Source organism: Apium graveolens, chromosome 4, assembly GCF_009905375.1.
Source record: "Apium graveolens cultivar Ventura chromosome 4, ASM990537v1, whole genome shotgun sequence".
NCBI lineage: Eukaryota > Viridiplantae > Streptophyta > Magnoliopsida > Apiales > Apiaceae > Apium > Apium graveolens.
This window is the reverse complement of record NC_133650.1, coordinates 25,236,348-25,256,778: the sequence shown is the minus strand read 5'-3', so window position 1 is coordinate 25,256,778 and position 20,431 is coordinate 25,236,348.

Below are 20,431 nucleotides of genomic sequence, written 5' to 3'. Positions count from 1 at the left end.
CATGTTAATTGTACACATATATGGTGGAAAGTGACTATTATAGGTTGCAAAGTGACTATAATATGGTGAAAAATGACTTACATGGTTGATTAGAACCAAAATGTAGAACAAAATTAACTTGTATGAAAGTGGAACTAAGAGGTGGTAAAAGGATGTCAAATATTATGTATATGATGTTAACACGTTAATTGTACAAATATATGGTGGAAAGTGACTATTATAGGGTTAAAAATGACTCAAATATGGTGAAAAGTGATTTACATGGTTAATTAGAAACAAAATGTGGAACAAAATTGACTTGTGTGAAAGTGGAACTAAGAGGTGGTAAAAGGATGTCAAATTGGATGTATATGATGTTAACATGTAAATTGTACAAATATATGGTGTAAATTGACTCTTATAGAGTGCAAAGTGACTCTCATATGGTGAAAAGTGACTTACATGGTTAATTAGAACCAAAATGTAGAAAAAAATTGACTATTATGAAAATGGAACCTAGAGGTTGTAAAAGGATGTCAAATTGGATGTATATGATGTTAACATGTTAATTGTACAAATATATGGTAGAAAGTGACTCCTATAGGCTGCAAAGTGACTCTAATATGGTGAAAAGTGACTTATATGGTTGATTAGAGCCAAAATGTGGAACAAAATTGCCTTGTATGAAAGTGGAACTAACAAGTGGTAAAAGGATGTCAAATTGGATGTTTATGATGTTAACATGTTAATTGTACAAATATATGGTGGAAAGTGAGTCCTATAGGGTGCAAAGTGACTATAATATGGTGAAAAGTGACTTACATGGTTGATTAGAGCCAAAATGTGGAACAAAATTGACTTGTATGAAAGTGTACCTAAGAGGTGGTAAAACGATGTCAAATTGAATGTATATGATGTTAACATGTTAATTGTACAAATATATGGTGTAAAGTGACTCTTATAGAGTGCAAAGTGACTCTAATATGGTGAAAAGTGACTTACATGGTTGATTAGAGCCAAAATGTGGAACAAAATTGACTTATATGAAAGTGGAACTAAGAGGTGGTAAATTGATGTCAAGTTGAATGTATATGATGTTAACATGTTAATTGTACAAATATATGGGGGAAAAATTATTGTAGGGTGCAAAGTGACTATAATATGGTGAAAAGTGACTTACATGGTTGATTAGAACCAAAATATAGAACAAAATTAACTTGTATGAAAGTGTAACTAAGAGGAGGTAAAATGATGTCAAATTGGATGTATATGATGTTAACATGTTAATTGTACAAATATATGGTGGAAAGTGACTCTTATGGGGTGCAAAGTGACTCTAATATGGTGAAAAGTGACTTACATGGTTTAATAGAGCCAAAATGTGGAACAAAATTGACTTGCATGAAAGTGGAACTAAGAGGTGGTAAAACCATGTCAAGTTGAATGTATATGATGTTAACATGTTAATTGTACACATATATGGTGGAAAGTGACTATTATAGGTTGCAAAGTGACTATAATATGGTGAAAAATGACTTACATGGTTGATTAGAACCAAAATGTAGAACAAAATTAACTTGTATGAAAGTGGAACTAAGAGGTGGTAAAAGGATGTCAAATATTATGTATATGATGTTAACACGTTAATTGTACAAATATATGGTGGAAAGTGACTATTATAGGGTTAAAAATGACTCAAATATGGTGAAAAGTGATTTACATGGTTAATTAGAAACAAAATGTGGAACAAAATTGACTTGTGTGAAAGTGGAACTAAGAGGTGGTAAAAGGATGTCAAATTGGATGTATATGATGTTAACATGTAAATTGTACAAATATATGGTGTAAATTGACTCTTATAGAGTGCAAAGTGACTCTCATATGGTGAAAAGTGACTTACATGGTTAATTAGAACCAAAATGTAGAAAAAAATTGACTATTATGAAAATGGAACCTAGAGGTTGTAAAAGGATGTCAAATTGGATGTATATGATGTTAACATGTTAATTGTACAAATATATGGTAGAAAGTGACTCCTATAGGCTGCAAAGTGACTCTAATATGGTGAAAAGTGACTTATATGGTTGATTAGAGCCAAAATGTGGAACAAAATTGCCTTGTATGAAAGTGGAACTAACAAGTGGTAAAAGGATGTCAAATTGGATGTATATGATGTTAACATGTTAATTGTACAAATATATGGTGGAAAGTGACTCCTATAGGGTGCAAAGTGACTATAATATGGTGAAAAGTGACTTGCATGGTTGATTAGAGCCAAAATGTGGAACAAAATTGACTTGTATGAAAGTGGAACTAAGAGGTGGTGAAACGATGTCAAATTGAATGTATATGATGTTAACATGTTAATTGTACAAATAAATGGTGTAAAGTGACTCTTATAGACTGCAAAGTGACTCTAATATGGTGAAAAGTGACTTACATGGTTAATTGTTAACAAAATATGGAACAAAATTGACTTGTGTGAAAGTGGAACTAAGAGGTGGTAAAAGGATGTCAAATTGAATGTATATGATGTTAACATGTTAATTGTACAAATATATGGTGGAAAGTGACTCTTATAGAGTGCAAAGTGACTCTAATATGTTGAAAAGTGACTTACATGGTTCATTAGAGCCAAAATATGGAACGAAATTGACTTGTTTGAAAGTGGAATTAAGAGGTGGTAAAACGATGTCAAGTTGAATGTATATGATGTTAACATGTTAACTGTACAAATATATGGTGGAAATTCTATTATAGGGTGCAAAGTGACTATAATATGGTGAAAAATGACTTACATGGTTAATTTGAGCCAAAATGTGGAACCAAATTGACCTGTATGAAAGTGGAACTAAGAGGTGGTAAAAGAATATCAAATTGGATGTATATGATGTTAACATATTAATTATACAAATATATGGTGGAAAGTGACTCTTATAGGGGTGCAAAGTGACTCTAATATGGTGAAATGTGACTTACATGGTTGATTAGAGCCAAAATGTGGAACAAAATTAACTTGTATAAAAGTGGGATTAATAGGTAGTAAAACGATGTCAAATTGGATGTATATTATGTTAAAATATTAATTCTATCAATATATGGTGGAAACTGACTCTTACAGGGTGCAAAGTAACTCTAATATGGTGAAAAGTGACTTACACGGTTGATTAGAACCAAAATGTGGAACAAAATTGACTTGTATGAAAGTGTAACTAAGAGGTGGTAAAAGGATATCAAATTGGATGTATATGATGTTAACATGTTAATTGTACAAATATATGGTGGAAAGTGACTCTTATATGGTGCAAAATGACTCTAATATGGTGAAAAGTGACTTACATGGTTGATTAGAGCCAAAATGTGGAACAAAAATGACTTGTATGAAAGTGGAACTAAGAGGTGGTAAAACGATGTCAGGTTGAATGTATATGATGTTAACATGTTAATTGTACAAATATATGGTGGAAAGTGACTCCTATAGGGTGCAAAGTGACTATAATATAGTGAAAAGTGACTTACATGGTTGATTATAGCCAAAATGTGGAACAAAATTGACTTATAAGAAAGTGGAACTAAGAGGTGGTAAAAGGATGTCAAATATTATGTATATGATGTTAACATGTTAAGTGTACAAATATATGGTGGAAAGTGACTATTATAGGGTTAAAAATGACTATAATATGGTGAAAAATGATTTACATGGTTAATTAAAAACAAAATATGGAACAAAATTGACTTGTGTGAAAGTGGAACTAAGAGGTCGTAAAAGGGTGTCAAATTGGATGTATATGATGTCAACATGTAAATTGTACAAATATATGGTGTAAAGTGACTCTTATAGAGTGCAAAGTGACTCTAATATGGTGAAAAGTGACTTACATGGTTGATCAGAACCAAAATGTAGAAAAAAAATGACTCTTATGAAAATGGAACCTAGAGGTTGTAAAAGGATGTCAAATTGGATGTATATGATGTTAACATGTTAATTGTACAAATATATGGTAGAAAGCGACTCCTATAGGGTGCAAAGCGACTCTAATATGGTGAAAAGTGACTTAGATGGTTGATTAGAGCCAAAATGTGGAACAAAATTGCCTTGTATGAGAGTGGAACTAACAAGTGGTAAAAGGATGTCAAATTGGATGTATATGATTTTAACATGTTAATTGTACAAATATATGGTGGAAAGTGACTCCTATAGGGTGCAAAGTGACTATAATATGGTGAAAAGAGACTTACATGGTTGATTAGAGCCAAAATGTGGAACAAAATTGACTTTTATGAAAGTGTAATTAAGAGGTGGTAAAACGATGTCAAATTGAATGTATATGATGTTAACATGTTAATTGTACAAATATATGGTGTAAAGTGACTCTTATAGAGTGCAAAGTGACTCTATTATGGTGAAAAGTGACTTACATGGTTGAGTAGAACCAAAATGTGGAACAAAATTGACTTGTATGAAAGTGGAACTAAGAGGTGGTAAAATGATGTCAAGTTGAATGTATATGATGTTAACATGTTAATTGTACAAATATATGGGGGGAAGACTATTATAGGGTGCAAAGTGACTATAATATGGTGAAAAGTGACTTACATGGTTGATTAGAACCGAAATATAAAACAAAATTAACTTGTATGAAAGTGGAACTAAGAGGGGGTAAAAGGATGTCAAATTTGATGCATATGATGTTAACATGTTAATTGTACAAATATATGGTGGAAAGTGACTCTTATGGGGAGCAAAGTGACTCTAATATGGAGAAAAATGACTTACATGGTTGATTAGAGCCAAAATGTGGAACGATATGGACTTGTATGAAAGTGGAACTAAGAGGTGGTAAAACGATGTCAAGTTGAATGTATATGATGTTAACATGTTAATTGTTCAAATATATGGTGGAAAGTGACTATTATAGGGTGCAAAGTGACTATAATATGGTGAAAAATGACTTACATGGTTGATTAGAACCAAAATGTAGAACAAAATTAACTTGTATGAAAGTGGAACTAAGAGGTGGTAAAAGGATGTCAAATATTATGTATATGATGTTAACATGTTAATTGTACAAATATATGGTGGAAAGTGACTATTATAGGGTTAAAAATGACTCTAATATGGTGAAAAGTGATTTACATGGTTAATTAGAAACAAAATATGGAACAAAATTGACTTTTGTGAAAGTGGAACTAAGAGGTGGTAAAAGGGTGTCAAATTGGATGTATATGATGTTAACATGTAAATTGTACAAATATATGATGTAAAGTGACTCTTATAGAGTGCAAAGTGACTCTAATATGGTGAAAAGTGACTTACATGGTTGATTAGAAACAAAATGTAGAAAAAAATTGACTCTTATGAAAATGGAACCTAGAAGTTGTAAAAGGATGTCAAATTGGATGTATATGATGTTAACATGTTAATTGTACAAATATATGGTAGAAAGTGACTCCTATAGGGTGCAAAGTGACTCTAATATGGTGAAAAGTGACTTGCATGGTTGATTAGAGCCAAAATGTGGAATAAAATTGACTTGTATGAAAGTGGAACTAAGAGGTGGTAAAACGATGTCAAATTGAATATATATGATGTTAACATGTTAATTGTACAAATATATGGTGTAAAGTGACTCTTATAGAGTGCAAAGTGACTCTAATATGGTGAAAAGTGACTTACATGGTTAATTAGAGCCAAAATGTGGAATAAAATTGACTTGTATGAAAGTGGAACTAAGATGTGGTAAAACGATGTCAAATTGATTGTATATGATGTTAACATGTTAATTGTACAAATAAATGGTAGAAAGTGACTCTTATAGAGTGCAAAGTGACTCTAATATGTTGAAAAGTGACTTACATGGTTAATTAGAGCCAAAATGTGGAACAAAATTGACTTGTATGAAAGTGGAACTAAGAAGTGGTAAAACGATGTCAAGTTGAATGTATATGATGTTAACATGTTAGCTGTATAAATATATGGTGGAAAGACTATTATAGGGTGCAAAGTGACTATAATATCCCATTCTCTTCACAAAATGATCTCATCACAGAATTCTTGAACTCAGTACATGGTTGAATTGAGCCAAAATGTGGAACCAAATTGACCTGTATGAAAGTGGAACTAAGAGGTGGTAAAAGAATATCAAATTGGATGTATATGATGTTAACATATTAATTATACAAATATATGGTGGAAAGTGACTCTTATAGGGGTGCAAAGTGACTCTAATATGGTGAAATGTGACTTACATGGTTGATTACAGCCAAAATGTGGAACAAAAATGACTTGTATGAAAGTGGAACTAAGAGGTGGAAAAACGATGTCAGGTTGAATGTATATGATGTTAACATGTTAATTGTACAAATATATGGTGGAAAGTGACTATTATAGGGTGCAAAGTGACTATAATATGGTGAAAAGTGACTTATATGGTTGATTAGAACCAAAATGTAGAACAAAATTAACTTGTATGAAAATGGAACTCAGAGGTGGTAAAAGCATAACAAATTTGATGTATATGATGTTAACATATTAATTGTACAAATATATGGTGGAAAGTGACTCTTATAGGGTGCAAAGTGACTCTAATATGGTGAAAAATGACTTACATGGTTAATTAGAAACAAAATATGGAACAAAATTGACTTGTGTGAAAGTGTAACTAAGAGGTGGTAAAAGGGTGTCGAATTGGATGTATATGATGTTAACATGTAAATTGTACAAATATGTGGTGGAAAGTGACTCTTATAGGGGTGCAAAGTGACTCTAATATGGTGAAAAGTGACTAACATCGTTGATTTGAGCCAAAATGTGGAACCAAATTGACCTGTATGAAAGTGGAACTAAGAGGTGGTAAAAGAATGTCAAATTGGATGTATATGATGTTAACATATTAATTATACAAATATATGGTGGAAAGTGACTCTTATAGGGGTGCAAAGTGACTCTAATATGGTGAAATGTAACTTACATGGTTGATTAGAGCCAAAATATGGAACAAAATTAACTTGTATGAAAGTGGGACTAATAGGTAGTAAAACGATGTCAAATTGGATGTATATTATGTTAAAATATTAATTTTATCAATATATGGTGGAAAGTGACTCTTACAGGGTGCAAAGTGACTCTAATATGGTGAAAAGTGTCTTACACGGTTGATTAGAACCAAATTGTGTAACAAAATTGACTTGTATGAAAGTGGAACTAAGAGGTGGTAAAACGATGTCAAGTTGAATGTATATGATGTTAACATGTTAATTGTACAAATATATGGTGGAAAGTGACTCCTATAGGGTGCAAAGTGACTCTAATATGGTGAAAAGTGACTTACATGGTTGATTAGAGCCAAAATGTGGAACAAAATTACTTGTATGAAAGTGGAACTAACAAGTGGTAAAAGGATGTCAAATTGGATGTGTATGATGTTAACTTGTTAGTTGTACAAATATATGGGGGAAAGTGACTATTATAGGGTGGAAAGTGAATATAATATGGTGAAAAGTGACTTTCATGGTTGATTAGAACCAAAATGTAGAACATAATTGACTTGTATGAAAGTGAAATCAAGAGGTGGTAAAAGGATGTCAAATTGGATGTATATGATGTTAACATGTTAATTGTACTAATATATGGTGGAAAGTGATTGTATAGGGTGCAAAGTGACTCTAATATGGTGAAAAGTGACGTACATGGTTGATTAGAGCCAAAATGTGGAACAAAATTGACTTCTATGGAAGTGGAACTAAGAGATGGTAAAAGGCTGTCAAATTGGTTGTATATGATGTTAAAATGTTAATTGTACAAATATATGGTGGAAAGTGACTCTTATAGGGTGCAAAGTGACAATAATATGGTGAAAAGTGACTTACACGGTTGATTTGAGCCAAAATGTGGAACAAAATTGACCTGTATGAAAGTGGAACTAAGAGGTGGTAAAAGGATGTCAAATTGGATGTATATGATGTTAACATATTAATTATACAAATATATGGTGGAAAGTGACTCTTATAGGGGTGCATAGTGACTCTACTATGATGAAAAGTGACTTACATGGTTGATTTGAGCCAAAATATGAAACCAAATTGACCTGTATGAAAGTGGAACTAAGAGGTGGTAAAAGAATATCAAATTGGATGTATATGACGTTAACATATTAATTATACAAATATATGGTGGAAAGTGACTCTTATAGGGGTGCAAAGTGACTCTAATATGGTAAAATGTGACTTACATGGTTGATTAGAGCCAAAATATGTAACAAAATTAACTTGTATGAAAGTTGGATTAATAGGTAGTAAAACGATGTTAAATTGGATGTATATTATGTTAAAATATTAATTCTATCAATATATGGTGGAAAGTGACTCTTACAGGGTGTAAAGTGACTCTAATATGGTGAAAAGTGACTTACACGGTTGATTAGAACCAAAATGTGTAACAAAATTGACTTGTATGAAAAGTGACTCTTACAGGGTGCAAAGTGACTCAAATATGGTGAAAGTGACTTACACGGTTGAATGTATATGATGTTAACATGGTAATTGTACAAATATATGGTGGAAAGTGACTATTATAGGGTGGAAAGTGACTATAATATGGTGAAAAGTGACTTACATGGTTGGTTAGAACCAAAATGTAGAACAAAATTGACTTGTATGAAAGTCGAATCAAGAGGCGGTAAAAGGATGTCAAATTGGATGTATATGATGTTAACATCTTAATTGTACAAATATATGGTGGAAAGTGACTTTTGTAGGGTGCAAAGTGACTCTAATATAGTGAAAAGTGACTGACATGGTTGATTAGAGCCAAAATGTGGAACAAAATTGACTTATATGAAAGTGGAACTAAGAGGTGGTAAAACGATGTCAAGTTGAATATATATGAGGTTAACATGTTAATTGTACAAATAAATGGTGGAAAGTGACTATTATAGGGTGGAAAGTTACTATTATAGGGTGCAAAGTGACTCTAATATGGTGAAAAGTGACTTACATGGTTAATTGTAAACAAAATATGGAACAAAATTGACTTGTGTGAAAGTGGAACTCAGAGGTGGTAAAATGATGTCAAATTGGATGTATATGATGTTAACATGTTAATTGTACAAATATATGGTGGAAAGTGACTCTTATAGAGTGCAAAGTGACTCTAATATGGTGAAAACTGACTTACATGGTTGATTAGAGCCAAAATGAGGAACAAAATTGACTTATATGAATGTGGAACTAAGAGGTGGTAAAACGATGTCAAGTTGAATGTATATGATGTTAGCATGTTAAATGTACAAATATATGGTGGAAAGATTATTATAGGGTGCAAAGTGAGTATAATATGGTGAAAAGTGACTTACATGGTTGATTAGATCCAAAATGTAGAACAAAATTAACTTGTATGAAAGTGGAACTAAGTGGTGGTAAAAGGATATCAAATTGGATGTATATGATGTTAACATGTTAATAAATATATGATGTAAAGTGACTCTTATAGGGTGCAAAGTGACTCTTATATGGTGAAAAGTGATTTACATGGTTGATTATAGCCAAAATGTGGAACAAAAATGACTTGTATGAAAGTACAACTAAGAGGTGGTAAAACGATGTCAAGTTGAATGTATATGATGTTAACATGCTAATTGTACAAATATATGGTGGAAAGTGACTATTATAGGGTGCAAAGTGACTATAATATGGTGAAAAGTGACTTACATGGTTGATTAGAACCAAAATGTAGAACAAAATTAACTTGTCTGAAAGTGAAACTCAGAGGTGGTAAAAGGATGTCAAATTTGATGTATATGATGTTAACATGTTAATTGTACAAATATATGGTGGAAAGTGACTCCTATAGGGTGCAAAGTGACTCTAATATGGTGAAAAGTGACTTACATGGTTGATTAGAGCCAAAATGTGGAACAAAATTGCCTTGTATGAAAGTGGAACTAACAAGTGGTAAAAGGATGTCAAATTGGATGTATATGATGTTAACATGTTAATTGTAAAAATATACGGTGGAAAGTGACTCCTATAGGGTGTAAAGTGACTATAATATGGTGAAAAGTGACTTGCATGGTTGATTAGAGCCAAAATGTGGAACAAAATTAACTTGTATGAAAGTGGAACTAAGAGATGGTAAAACGATGTCAAATTGAATGTATATGATGTTAACATGTTAATTGTACAAATATATGGTGTAAAGTTACTCTTATAGAGTGGAAAGTGACTCTAATATGGTGAAAAGTGACTTACATGGTTGATTAGAGCCAAAATGTGGAACAAAACTGCCTTGTATGAAAGTGGAACTAACAAGTGGTAAAAGGATATCAAATTAGATGTATATGATGTTAACATGTTAATTGTACAAATATATGGTGGAAAGTGACTCATATAGGGTGCAAAGTGACTATAATATGGTGAAAAGTGACTTACATGGTTGATTAGAGCCAAAATGTGGAATAAAATTGACTTGTATGAAAGTGTAACTAAGAGGTGGTAAAACGATGTCAAATTGAATGTATATGATGTTAATATGTTAATTGTACAAATATATGGTGTAAAGTGACTCTTATAGAGTGCAAAACGACTCTAATATGGTGAAAAATGACTTACATGGTTGATTAGAGCCAAAATGTGAAACAAAATTAACTTGTATGAAAGTGGAACTAAGAGGTGGTAAAATGATGTCAAGTTGAATGTATATGATGTTAACATGTTAATTGTACAAATATATGGGGGAAAGACTATTATAGGGTGCAAAGTGACTATAATATGGTGAAAAGTGACTTACATGGTTAATTAGAACCAAAATATAGAACAAAATTAACTTATATGAAAGTGGAACTCAGAGGGGGTAAAAGGGTGTCAAATTGGATGTATATGATGTCAACATGTAAATTGTACAAATATATGGTGTAAAGTGACTCTAATAGGGTGCAAAGCGACTCTAATATGGTGAAAAGTGACTTAGATGGTTGATTAGAGCCAAAATGTGGAACAAAATTGCCTTGTATGAGAGTGGAACTAACAAGTGGTAAAAGGATGTCAAATTGGATGTATATGATTTTAACATGTTAATTGTACAAATATATGGTGGAAAGTGACTCCTATAGGGTGCAAAGTGACTATAATATGGTGAAAAGTGACTTACATGGTTGATTAGAGCCAAAATGTGGAACAAAATTGACTTTTATGAAAGTGTAATTAAGAGGTTGTAAAACGATGTCAAATTGAATGTATATGATGTTAACATGTTAATTGTACAAATATATGGTGTAAAGTGACTCTTATAGAGTGCAAAGTGACTCTATTGTGGTGAAAAGTGACTTACATGGTTGAGTAGAGCCAAAATGTGGAACAAAATTGACTTGTATGAAAGTGGAACTAAGAGGTGGTAAAATGATGTCAAGTTGAATGTATATGATGTTAACATGTTAATTGTACAAATATATGGGGGGAAGACTATTATAGGGTGCAAAGTGACTATAATATGGTGAAAAGTGACTTACATGGTTGATTAGAACCGAAATATAAAACAAAATTAACTTGTATGAAAGTGGAACTAAGAGGGGGTAAAAGGATGTCAAATTTGATGCATATGATGTTAACATGTTAATTGTACAAATATATGGTGGAAAGTGACTCTTATGGGGAGCAAAGTGACTCTAATATTATGGAGAAAAATGACTTACATGGTTGATTAGAGCCAAAATGTGGAACGAAATGGACTTTTATGAAAGTGGAACTAAGAGGTGGTAAAACGATGTCAAGTTGAATGTATATGATGTTAACATGTTAATTGTTCAAATATATGGTGGAAAGTGACTATTATAGGGTGCAAAGTGACTATAATATGGTGAAAAATGACTTACATGGTTGATTAGAACCAAAATGTAGAACAAAATTAACTTGTATGAAAGTGGAACTAAGAGGTGGTAAAAGGATGTCAAATATTATGTATATGATGTTAACATGTTAATTGTACAAATATATGGTGGAAAGTGACTATTATAGGGTTAAAAATGACTCTAATATGGTGAAAAGTGATTTACATGGTTAATTAGAAACAAAATATGGAACAAAATTGACTTGTGTGAAAGTGGAAGTAAGAGGTGGTAAAAGGGTGTCAAATTGGATGTATATGATGTTAACATGTAAATTGTACAAATATATGATGTAAAGTGACTCTTATAGAGTGCAAAGTGACTCTAATATGGTGAAAAGTGACTTACATGGTTGATTAGAACCAAAATGTAGAAAAAAATTGACTCTTATGAAAATGGAACCTAGAAGTTGTAAAAGGATGTCAAATTGGATGTATATGATGTTAACATGTTAATTGTACAAATATATGGTAGAAAGTGACTCCTATAGGGTGCAAAGTGACTCTAATATGGTGAAAAGTGACTTGCATGGTTGATTAGAGCCAAAATGTGGAACAAAATTGACTTGTATGAAAGTGGAACTAAGAGGTGGTAAAACGATGTCAAATTGAATATATATGATGTTAACATGTTAATTGTACAAATATATGGTGTAAAGTGACTCTTATAGAGTGCAAAGTGACTCTAATATGGTGAAAAGTGACTTACATGGTTAATTAGAGCCAAAATGTGGAATAAAATTGACTTGTATGAAAGTGGAACTAAGATGTGGTAAAACGATGTCAAATTGATTGTATATGATGTTAACATGTTAATTGTACAAATAAATTGTAGAAAGTGACTCTTATAGAGTGCAAAGTGACTCTAATATGTTGAAAAGTGACTTACATGGTTAATTAGAGCCAAAATGTGGAACAAAATTGACTTGTATGAAAGTGGAACTAAGATGTGGTAAAACGATGTCAAGTTGAATGTATATGATGTTAACATGTTAGCTGTATAAATATATGGTGGAAAGACTATTATAGGGTGCAAAGTGACTATAATATGGTGAAAAGTGACTTACATGGTTGAATTGAGCCAAAATGTGGAACCAAATTGACCTGTATGAAAGTGGAACTAAGAGGTGGTAAAAGAATATCAAATTGGATGTATATGATGTTAACATATTAATTATACAAATATATGGTGGAAAGTGACTCTTATAGGGGTGCAAAGTGACTCTAATATGGTAAAATGTGACTTACATGGTTGATTACAGCCAAAATGTGGAACAAAAATGACTTGTATGAAAGTGGAACTAAGAGGTGGAAAAACGATGTCAGGTTGAATGTATATGATGTTAACATGTTAATTGTACAAATATATGGTGGAAAGTGACTATTATAGGGTGCAAAGTGACTATAATATGGTAAAAAGTGACTTATATGGTTGATTAGAACGAAAATGTAGAACAAAATTAACTTGTATGAAAGTGGAACTCAGAGGTGGTAAAAGCATATCAAATTTGATGTATATGATGTTAACATATTAATTGTACAAATATATGGTGGAAAGTGACTCTTATAGGGTGCAAAGTGACTCTAATATGGTGAAAAATGACTTACATGGTTAATTAGAAACAAAATATGGAACAAAATTGACTTGTGTGAAAGTGTAACTAAGAGGTCGTAAAAGGGTGTCGAATTGGATGTATATGATGTTAACATGTAAATTGTACAAATATGTGGTGGAAAGTGACTCTTATAGGGGTGCAAAGTGACTCTAATATGGTGAAAAGTGACTAACATCGTTGATTTGAGCCAAAATGTGGAACAAAATTGCCTTGTATGAAAGTGGAACTAACAAGTGGTAAAAGGATGTCAAATTGGATGTATATGATGTTAACATGTTAATTGTAAAAATATATGGTGGAAAGTGACTCCTATAGGGTGCAAAGTGACTATAATATGGTGAAAAGTGACTTGCATGGTTGATTAGAGCCAAAATGTGGAACAAAATTAACTTGTATGAAAGTGGAACTAAGAGATGGTAAAACGATGTCAAATTGAATGTATATGATGTTAACATGTTAATTGTACAAATATATGGTGTAAAGTGACTCTTATAGAGTGGAAAGTGACTCTAATATGGTGAAAATTGACTTACATGGTTGATTAGAGCCAAAATGTGTAACAAAATTGCCTTGTATGAAAGTGGAACTAACAAGTGGTAAAAGGATATCAAATTAGATGTATATGATGTTAACATGTTAATTGTACAAATATATGGTGGAAAGTGACTCCTATAGGGTGCAAAGTGACTATAATATGGTGAAAAGTGACTTACATGGTTGATTAGAGCCAAAATGTGGAATAAAATTGACTTGTATGAAAGTGTAACTAAGAGGTGGTAAAACGATGTCAAATTGAATGTATATGATGTTAACATGTTAATTGTACAAATATATGGTGTAAAGTGACTCTTATAGAGTGCAAAACGACTCTAATATGGTGAAAAGTGACTTACATGGTTGATTAGAGCCAAAATGTGGAACAAAATTGACTTGTATGAAAGTGGAACTAAGAGGTGGTAAAATGATGTCAAGTTGAATGTATATGATGTTAACATGTTAATTGTACAAATATATGGGGGAAAGACTATTATAGGGTGCAAAGTGACTATAATATGGTGAAAAGTGACTTACATGGTTAATTAGAACCAAAATATAGAACAAAATTAACTTATATGAAAGTGGAACTCAGAGGGGGTAAAAGGATGTCAAATTGGATGTATATGATGTTAACATGTTAATTGTACAAATATATGGTGGAAAGTGACTCTTATGGGGTCCAAAGTGACTCTAATATGGTGAAAAGTGACTTACATGGTTGATTAGAGCCAAAATGTGGAACAAAATTGACTTGTATGAAAGTGGAACTAAGAGGTGGTAAAACGATGTCAAGTTGAATATATATGATGTTAACATGTTAATTGTACAAATAAATGGTGGAAAGTGACTATTATAGGGTGCAAAGTGACTATAATATGGTGAAAAATGACTTACATGGTTGATTAGAACCAAAATGTAGAACAAAATTAACTTGTATGAAAGTGGAACTAAGAGGTGGTAAAAGGATGTCAAATATTATGTATATGATGTTAACATGTTAATTGTACAAATATATGGTGGAAAGTGACGATTATAGGGTTAAAAATGACTCTAATATGATGAAAAGTGATTTACATGGTTAATTGGAAACAAAATATGGAACAAAATTGACTTGTGTGAAAGTGGAACTAAGAGGTGGTAAAAGGGTGTCAAATTGGATGTATATGATGTTAACATGTAAATTGTTCAAATATATGGTGTAAAGTGACTCTTATAGAGTGCAAAGTGACTCTAATATGGTGAAAAATGACTTACATGGTTGATTAGAGCCAAAATATGGAACAAAATTGACTTGTATGAAAGTGGAACAAAGAGGTGGTAAAATTATGTCAAGTTGAATGTATATGATGTTAACATGTTAATTGTATAAATATATGGTGGAAAGTGACTCCTATAGGGTGCAAAGTGACTCTAATATGGTGAAAAGTGACTTACATGGTTGATTAGAGCCAAAATGTGGAACAAAATTGCCTTGTATAAAAGTGGAACTAACAAGTGGTAAAATGATGTCAAATTGGATGTATATGATGTTAACATGTTAATTGTACAAATATATGGTGGAAAGTGACTCCTATAGGGTGCAAAGTGACTATAATATGGTGAAAAGTGACTTACATGGTTGATTAGAGCCAAAATGTGGAATAAAATTGACTTGTAAGAAAGTGTAACTAAGAGGTGGTAAAATGATGTCAAATTGAATGTATATGATGTTAACTTGTTAATTGTACAAATATATGGTGTAAAGTGACTCTTATAGAGTGCAAAACAACTCTAATATGGTGAAAAGTGACTTACATGCTTGATTAGAGCCAAAATGTGGAACAAAATTGACTTGTATGAAAGTGGAACTAAGAGGTGGTAAAATGATGTCAAGTTGAATGTATATGATGTTAACATGTTAATTGTACAAATATATAGGGGAAAGACTATTATAGGGTGAAAAGTGACTATAATATGGTGAAAAGTGACTTACATGGTTGATTAGAACCAAAATATAGAACAAAATTAACTTATATGAAAGTGGAACTAAGAGGGGGTAAAAGGATGTCAAATTGGATGTATATGATGTTAACATGTTAATTGTACAAATATATGGTGGAAAGTGACTCTTATGGGGTGCAAAGTGACTCTAATATGGTGAAAAGTGACTTACATGGTTGATTAGAGCCAAAATGTGGAACAAAATTGACTTGTATGAAAGTGGAACTAAGAGGTGGTAAAACGATGTCAAGTTGAATATATATGATGTTAACATGTTAATTGTACAAATATATGGTGGAAAGTGACTATTACAGGGTGCAAAGTGACTATAATATGGTGAAAAATGACTTACATGGTTGATTAGAACCAAAATGTAGAACAAAATTAACTTGTATGAAAGTGTAACTAAGAGGTGGTAAAATGATGTCAAATTGAATGTATATGATGTTAAGTTGTTAATTGTACAAATATATGGTGTAAAGTGACTCTTATAGAGTGCAAAACGACTCTAATATGGTGAAAAGTGACTTACATGCTTGATTAGAGCCAAAATGTGGAACAAATTGACTTGTATGAAAGTGGAACTAAGAGGTGGTAAAATGATGTCAAGTTGAATTTATATGATGTTAACATGTTAATTGTACAAATATATGGGGGAAAGACTATTATAGGGTGAAAAGTGACTATAATATGGTGAAAAGTGACTTACATGGTTGATTAGAACCAAAATATAGAACAAAATTAACTTATATGAAAGTGGAACTAAGAGGGGGTAAAAGGATGTCAAATTGGATGTATATGATGTTAACATGTTAATTGTACAAATATATGGTGGAAAGTGACTCTTATGGGGTGCAAAGTGACTCTAATATGGTGAAAAGTGACATACATGGTTGATTAGAGCCAAAATGTGGAACAAAATTGACTTGTATGAAAGTGGAACTAAGAGGTGGTAAAATGATGTCAAGTTGAATATATATGATGTTAACATGTTAATTGTATAAATATATGGTGGAAAGTGACTATTACAGGGTGCAAAGTGACTATAATATGGTGAAAAATGACTTACATGGTTGATTAGAACCAAAATGTAGAACAAAATTAACTTGTATGAAAGTGGAACTAAGAGGTGGTAAAAGGATGTCAAATATTATGTATATGATGTTAACATGTTAATTGTACAAATATATGGTGGAAAGTGAAGATTATAGGGTTAAAAATGACTCTAATATGGTGAAAAGTGATTTACATGGTTAATTGGAAACAAAATATGGAACAAAATTGACTTGTGTGAAAGTGGAACTAAGAGGTGGTAAAAGGGTGTCAAATTGGATGTATATGATGTTAACATGTAAATTGTACAAATATATGGTGTAAAGTGACTCTTATAGAGTGCAAAGTGACTCTATTATGGTGAAAATTGACTTACATGGTTGATTAGAACCAAAATGTAGAAAAAAATTGACTCTTTTGAAAATAGAACCTAGAGGTTGTAAAAGGATGTCAAATTGGATGTATATGATGTTAACATGTTAATTGTACAAATATATGGTAGCAAGTGATTCCTATAGGGTGCAAAGTGACTCTAATATGGTGAAAAGTGACTTACATGGTTGATTAGAGTCAAAATGTGGAACAAAATTGCCTTGTATGGAAGTGGAACTAACAAGTGGTAGAAGGATGTCAAATTGGATGTATATGATGTTAACATGTTAATTGTACAAATATATGGTGGAAAGTGACTCCTATAGGGTGCAAAGTGACTATAATATAGTGAAAAGTGACTTGCATGGTTGATTAGAGCCAAAATGTGGAACAAAATTGACTTGTATGAAAGTGGAACTAAGAGGTGGTAAAACGATGTCAAATTGAATGTATATGATGTTAACATGTTAATTGTACAAATATATGGTGTAAAGTGACTCTTATAGAGTGCAAAGTGACTCTATTATGGTGAAAAGTGACTTACATGGTTAATTGTTAACAAAATATGGAACAAAATTGACTTCTGTGAAAGTGGAACTAAGAGGTGGTAAAAGGATGTCAAATTGAATGTATATGATGTTAACATGTTAATTGTACAAATATATGGTGGAAAGTGACTCTTATAGAGTGCAAAGTGACTCTAATATGTTGAAAATTGACTTACATGGTTCATTAGAGCCAAAATGTGGAACAAAATTGACTTGTATGAAAGTGGAACTAAGAGGTGGTAAAACGATGTCAAGTTGAATGTATATGATGTTAACATGTTAACTGTACAAATATATGGTGCAAAGACTATTATAGGGTGCAAAGTGACTATAATATGGTGAAAAGTGACTTATATGGTTGAATTGAGCCAAAATGTGGAACCAAATTGACCTGTATGAAAGTGGAACTAAGAGGTGGTAAAAGAATATCAAATTGGATGTATATGATGTTAACATATTAATTATACAAATATATGGTGGAAAGTGACTCTTATAGGGGTGCAAAGTGACTCTAATATGGTGAAATGTGACTTACATGGTTGATTAGAGCCAAAATGTGGAACAAAATTAACTTGTATGAAAGTGGGATTAATAGGTAGTAAAACAATGTCAAATTGGATGTATATTATATTAAAATATTAATTCTATCAATATATGGTGGAAACTGACTCTTACAGGGTGCAAAGTGACTCTAATATGGTGATAAGTGACTTACATGGTTGATTAGACCCAAAATGTAGAAAAAATTAACTTGTATGAAAGTGGAACTAAGAGGTGGTAAAAGGATATCAAATTGGATGTATATGATGTTAACATGTTAATTGTACAAATATATGGTGGAAAGTGACTCTTATAGGGTGCAAAGTGACTCTAATATGGTGAAAAGTGACTTACATGGTTGATTAGAGCTAAAATGTGTAACAAAAATGACTTGTATCAAAGTGGAACTAAGAGGTGGTAAAACGATGTCAGGTTGAATGTATATGATGTTAACATGTTAATCGTACAAATATATGGTGGAAAGTGACTCCTATAGGGTGCAAAGTGACTATAATATGGTGAAAAGTGACTTACATAGTTGATTATAACCAAAATGTGGAACAAAATTGACTTATATGAAAGTGGAACTAAGAGGTGGTAAAACGATGTCAAATTGAATGTATATGATGTTAACATGTTAATTGTACAAATATATGGTAGAAAGTGACTATTATAGGGTGGAAACTGACTATAATATGGTGAAAAGTGACTTACATGGTTGATTAGAACCAAAATGTAGAACAAAATTGACTTGTATGAAAGTCGAATCAAGAGGGGGTAAAAGGATGTCAAATTGGATGTATATGATGTTAACATGTTAATTGTACAAATATATGGTGGAAAGTGACTCTTATGGGGTGCAAAGTGACTCTAATATGGTGAAAAGTGACTTACATGGTTGATTAGAGCCAAAATGTGGAACAAAATTGACTTGTATGAAAGTGGAACTAAGAGGTGGTAAAACGATGTCAAGTTGAATATATATGATGTTAACATGTTAATTGTACAAATATATGGTGGAAAGTGACTATTATAAGGTGCAAAGTGACTATAATATGGTGAAAAATGACTTACATGGTTGCTTAGAACCAAAATGTAGAACAAAATTAACTTGTATGAAAGTGGAACTAAGAGGTGGTAAAAGGATGTCAAATATTTTGTACATGATGTTAACATGTTAATTGTACAAATATATGGTGGAAAGTGATGATTATAGGGTTAAAAATGACTCTAATATGGTGAAAAGTGATTTACATGGTTAATTGGAAACAAAATATGGAACAAAATTGACTTGTGTGAAAGTGGAACTAAGAGGTGGTAAAAGGGTGTCAAATTGGATGTATATGATGTTAACATGTAAATTGTTCAAATATATGGTGTAAAGTGACTCTTATAGAGTGCAAAGTGACTCTAATATGGTGAAAAGTGACTTACATGGTTGATTAGAGCCAAAATGTGGAACAAAATTGACTTGTATGAAAGTGGTACAAAGAGGTGGTAAAATGATGTCAAGTTGAATGTATATGATTTTAACATGTTAATTGTACAAATATATGGTGGAAAGTGACTCCTATAGGGTGCAAAGTGACTCTAATATGGTGAAAAGTGACTTACATGGTTGATTAGAGCCAAAATGTGGAACAAAATTGCCTTGTATGAAAGTGAAACTAACAAGTGGTAAAAGGATGTTAAATTGGATGTATATGATGTTAACATGTTAATTGTACAAATATATGGTGCAAAGTGACTATAATATGGTGAAAAGTGACTTGCATGGTTGATTAGAGCCAAAATATGGAACAAAATTGACTTGTATGAAAGTGGAACTAAGAGGTGGTAAAACGATGTCAAATTGAATGTATATAATGTTAACATGTTAATTGTACAAATATATGGTGGAAAGTGACTCCTATAGGGTGCAAAGTGAC